Source organism: Siniperca chuatsi, linkage group LG19 (genome assembly GCF_020085105.1).
Source record: "Siniperca chuatsi isolate FFG_IHB_CAS linkage group LG19, ASM2008510v1, whole genome shotgun sequence".
Taxonomy (NCBI): Eukaryota; Metazoa; Chordata; class Actinopteri; order Centrarchiformes; family Sinipercidae; genus Siniperca; species Siniperca chuatsi.
Genome location: NC_058060.1, coordinates 25,878,115 through 25,884,114, shown reverse-complemented (window position 1 = coordinate 25,884,114; position 6,000 = coordinate 25,878,115).

Genomic DNA, 6,000 nt, shown 5'->3' with positions numbered 1-6,000 from the left:
TCTTTGCAGGATTTATTTTCTTTTGGCACAAGTTTGTCCTCCTCTGTCCAGCTTGGCTTCTTTTCCCCAGATAGGTTTAATAACCTCGACACCAGTGACAAGAACAGTTTGGATTGTAAACCGACCCGAGGAATCGCTCCGCATTTTACTTTATCTTAGGAGTATATCATCTAATCTACATTTTTCTAGAAAAAGCCTCATGAAGAAATGAGAAAAAAGTTAACATCTGAAGAGAACATCTGAGCTCTGCACAGGCGATATAGTCACTTTAAGAAACCCTGGTATTACAATCAGGCCTTTAGTTGTTGTTTCCCATGCAGGACTGTCAGAGTCCCGTTTGCTGGACGTTGGAGGGGAAATGACTCTGCTGTCACACCCTGTGTACTGTAAGCTAACTCTCAATGGCCTGCTTTTCACAGAGCTGCTATCACTCTGGGAAATGCAGTAATTTGTGATAATTGCCTTCAGTGATTTTATTCCCGTGCAAATCGTCCATGTCTGTAATTTGTCAAGAAAAACTTCCGTGTTAAATTACCCAGAGTGCTTTCTTTAGCAGAGCCCATCTCCACCTACTGCAGAATCATGTGAGGCTCTTCGAGATGTTTCTTTTCCAACAGAAACACTTTGTGATTGTAAAGCTCTGCTGTTTGAAGCACCTCTGAGTCCATGACTTTATGTGATATCAAAGAAGCAAGATCATTTATTTATTTAGATCTTTATCTTCACTGTGCTCCATTTTGTTTATGGGACATGCAGGATCAGACGGGCGAGGAATTCTACGTAGAACAGTATATACTGTCACATTGTAAATAAAAAGAAAACTATTTCGGGCGCCCCTAATTTTTGTCAGGGTGGTTCATCATAGAAGCTACCTTTTGAGTTCGTGCCCATCAAGTGTAAACTACTTTTTATACGCATTGTGGGATCATTTCATTCCACTTTCAGGGTGTAACAGTCATGAGAAGACATTTGAACAACACTACAAAATGGCAACATCGTCGTCCTTTTCGCTGGGTCTACCCTCTAAAGATTTGTCACTTCCTTCTCTGAAGTTGGCATTGCTGGGTAAATGATTGCTTTTGGCAGGAAAATGTATTTTGTTAAAATAGATTAAGAAAAAAAAGCCTCCCACTGTCACCTTCTGGTACAAAGAAATCTTAAATGTGTTACCACATCAGTTATTTTTGAATATTTAGAGGCTGGATCTCCCTGCAAAGAGTTGTAACATGCTGTTAAAGGGATTATCTTTCTTCAAAATGGAAACCCTGAGGACAGAATACTGGCTCTGATCAGACTTGGAATAAGGCGAGGTCAACTGCAGCACAGCTGACGGCGAATGAACTTGAAGACTCCCACTGTTGTGAGAGCTGCATGTTAAAGAAGTAGGTGTTTTTTCATGTAGCTGATAAATTATTAGTATTGTTGTTTATGTGCATTTTTCATTATTTATTTCTGTTGTGTTATTTGTTGCATTATCTGCTTTGCTTTAAAGTAGAACCATTACAATTGTTTTTAAAAAAGCAAATATAAAAATGTTCTGTCTAGTTCCATAAACCCAAAGGTCTCGATCCCAATCGTGGCTTTTCAATCTGGTCTAATTTGTTGACAAAAGGAACTTTTTTCAAATGGACTTACTGTAACTCAACGTTAAGGCCGTTTTAGACCAAACGCGAATAATCGGTGCGAATAAATCGCACTTCAACATAAAAATTCGGGCCCATCTATCTCTATGAGCCTATCCACACCGAGTCCGAAACTTTCGTATTTCGCCGTGCGGTTCTGTTTTTTTCGCAGCTGTTTTTCGATTTCAGCGAATTTCGGATGCCGACAAAAATGAGCCAGCCAATAAAATCATGACTTTTGCTCACGTGATCAATAGATTCGGAGGTTCACGTCATAATTCCATTCACACTCATCGAGATGGATATTGATCGGCTGATCCATTTGGTCTCACAGCACAGCGCTCTGTTCGACCAACAACATACAGATTACAAAGACAACATCTGGGGCTTGTGACGGTGAGCAGCCTGCAAAACGGCGTTTAACATACTTCGTTGTCAAGGCAACGCATAGAAAACCATTCATTTTCAAGTGCATTGGCTAACGTTAAGCTATACATTAGAAACTCGTCGCCGCTGCTGCTGCTTGAAGCCTCCATGACAAGGATGGATCGATGATTGCGTGCTGTGTGAAGCTTTCATTTTCGGGGGAACGCACAGAACGCGAATATTCGTGTCGGGCTTGCCGTGAAAGGTTCGAATGCGAAAAACTGTCAGCGGATATTTCGCATTTTCGTTTCGTCCCCGGTGTGAAAAGGCCTCAACTCTCAGATCTCACACGTATCTGCCCGCTCATTTTACTCTGAAAGGCTGTCTCTCATAAGTGATGAGTCGACGTCACCAGCAAACTAGCGTTAGCGTTAGCTCAGAGCTCACTAAAGCTGTTCTTCTGGGACCAAAACATTTTAGAAAAATAAGAACTTATTGAGCCACATTCATGAAATGTTTGAACTTTTGTGGGATTTATCAGTGTTTTCTTATTTCCAAACTGTTCGCAGGTAAGTACAACATTTCTCGGAAACTGAAACACACAAATTCTTACTTTTCTTCTTCTTCTTATTGACAGCAGCCAATCAGGTGGCACAAGCAGGAGGAATTAACACATTCAGGTATTAAAACATTCATGTAAGAACATATATTTTTATCTTCCACTGGTTTAAATAACAAACTTATCTAATGGCAAATTATATCAGCTGTAGCTAGTTAACATTAACGGCGTAAGTTGCTGGTTAAAGCGCTCTTTACAGTCGGATAACATCAAGTTAGTTTTAGAAACCCAAGCGTGTCCTTAAAGATTTAGCATCAAATGTCAAACTTATTCTCAGTCTATCACGTAAAGTCCGTCACAGACTGACGGCGTCTTTTCCAAAAACACGTCACCGCCTGAAACAGTGGAGCATCAAACGGCGTCGACCACGACGGCGGTCCTGCTGGCAGGGAAACACCCTGCTGTGGTCCGCTGTGGCCTTTGATCCACACACACACTCTCCCACATTTTGCTGCTATACTTGTGAGGACCCGTATTTGCATAACGCATTCCTCGGCCTCGTAACTTCGGCCTTCACCGTAACAGTTGCGTGCCTGTCCTTAACCTAAACCAAGGTCCCGGCTGTCAAACGGCTTCGTGAAGAACTGATGATCAGTTAAAATTCTCCTCACGGTGCAGGTTTGAAACTGTCAGCTTGGTCCTCACAAAGATAGAAGAGCAATGAGTCGCTGATCTTTTGATGTGCCCATGTGACAGCGTCATCTGCAAGTCATTTTACCGTCCTCCTGTCATTAAGAGTGACTTCTATTTATACAGCAGACACACACGCACAGAGTCGGACACATTGACAGGAAGTTGTTTTATTGATTCCAGATCTGAAATAACAACATCCTTATGATTTATCTATTTTTGGAGTCTTACCAGCAGCGGAGCTAATGTTTGTCCTGAGGGTGGCACTAGAGGGTTCATCCTCTGGAGAGCAGGGAGGACATCGGGACATTTCCCGTCCATCTGGCCTGTTGTTGTTGAAGCAAAATGACAAATGGACCAACATCACCAACATCCATCCATCCATCCATTTTCTACCGCTTAGTCCCGTTAGGGGTCGCGGGTGACTGGAGCCTATCCCAGTGACTTTGGGCCTTAGGCAGGGTACACCCTGGACAGTGGCCAACTCGTCGCAGACATCACCAACATTATTCCCGAAATTCACATCAGAAGTGAGACGTCAGCGACGCGAAAGCATTGAATGAAGCATCCATAAGTTCAGTCCACCGTCACTTTGTCGTATAATGATCAATAAATCTATCTTGTACGGCAAAAAGCTTCAAATACCACGATACCCGCCGGCCCTGTCCCCCATCGATATGAAGAAGAAGGTCGGAGGCACTAATTCAAACGCTTCATCACTGCAGTTTGGAACTAAATTCATCCAAAACTGACCCAGAATACGAAGGGAACTGATTTAAGCTGCGGTTATAATTTTGCTCTGTGATTGGATGTGTCTTCCTGAAATGCACCCTGGGAGTCGTATTTGTTTTCTCTCCTTCAGCTTTTGTGTCCACAGGCTTCTTGTAGCTTCGACTTTTTATGAAAGAACCAGATGTTTTAACAGAACTCATACTTCACACCTCCAGCTGGTGTGTTGATACATTAGTAGAAATAAAAGTGTACCATCTAAAATGCTCCAGAAGCCTTTTTTAGGCGAGCCTTTTAGATTCCTGTGTTACTGTGGAAAAGCTAAACGTATGTGTTGTGTATGCGTGTGTGAGCATTGGTTGGTTGTGACAGTGTGTGCGTGCAACTGCGTGAGTCTTTGCAAGAAAACTGAAAGTTGAAGCACAAAACAAATGTGTGTGTGTGCGTTCGCTTCTCGTGTGCCACGTCCTCGTATGACATCAGAACATCAGACATGTTCATGACAGGATGGAGTTTCCCCAAAACCAGAGCAGAGCAGCAGATCCCAGACCAAAGAGAACCCAAACCACACACTTTCCACCCCTTCATCCTCAAAATAAATGCAGTTTTGTTCATGTCTCCTCACAACAGCACACACATACAAACCTCACTCCATTACCTCATCAATGCAAATCGACTTCTACTCACGAGACGCCACACACACACACACACACACACGCACTGTGTTTTACTGTTGTTTGTTGGGGTTTCCTGGTCCTGGTAGTCAAAGCCACAACACACAGCCAGGAGCTGAAGGCAGATCCTGACTGAAGGACGCTGGCCCTCCGAGGTGAAGAGCGTTCTGGCCATTAGCTGATCTCTCTGTGGAAAAACAGAAGTTTCTGAATCTGCAGGGTTTTTAAAAAATATAGGACTGACTTAAGAGTTGGGTCACATTCGATCTCACGGGGCGATGGCACTGAAGAACAGCAGACGCTGTGTGACGCACTCACAGAACTGGCCCTTCACCTCGTTATCGTGTCTTTAATTGCTCTCGTATAGTTTCTTTTTCTGGTTCATACGGAAGCCCTGAGAGGCAAAAACAAATCCGATCTAAATAGCTTCCTCTCCTGTGTTTACGACTTAAGAACAGGTGAAAAGAAAAGAGTTTTGCCATGATTTTCTTTTCTAAGTTACTTTTTTTTCTGTCACAACAGGTGAAAAAATGTTTTGGCAGTTGAAAAATGATTTTTGTTTGTTTGTTGTTGTAATACTCATTTCAGCCACCAGAGGCTGAAGTGCACCACTACCCCAAAAATCACCTGCCAAACTTTTTTTCCACCTCTTGTCACAGATTTTAAAAAAGTAACTTCGATGAAATGATCCTGGAAAAACCTTTTTTTCACCTGTTCTTAGAAAATGATCACATATATTTCCTCACTTGCCGCTCAGGGCTTCCGTAGTTTTATATACTTGGTATTATTTAGTTTTTACACTCTATTTATCTGCACTTATTTCTGTCCTTGTGCTGCTGCAACAACAGAATTTCCCCGCTGGGGATAAACAAAGGCTAATCTCATCTTGTCTTTATCTTATACTCTACAGACACAACCACATACTGTAAGAAAACAAATACGAATGTTTTTTAGCATGATGTTTTTCTGTCTGTCTCCAAGTTTTGGAACTACAGATCGCATCATTTATGGGTTTTGGGGGATGTACACATTGAAAGTATAATGTTGCCATGGATTTAGTGAGTTACGTTGTTAGCTACAACGTTTTTAGCCTATATTTGTTAACATGTAGCCGAACCAGCAGTCAGCAGCTCCTGTCTGCAGTGGACCCGTGGACGGACAGACAGCTGTCTCTGGATCACTGCGAGACTGAAGGAAACTCAGAAACAGCAGGATTCTCAGGCAGGTTCTGCAGCTAGAAGGAGCGTCTTATTTCCATGATTTGTAAGCAAATTAACAGTTATGTATCGGACGTTTATGGATGCGAGGATAATGACTTTCTCGGAAAGTGTAAGTTACAGAGAATCTAAACATATGTGTC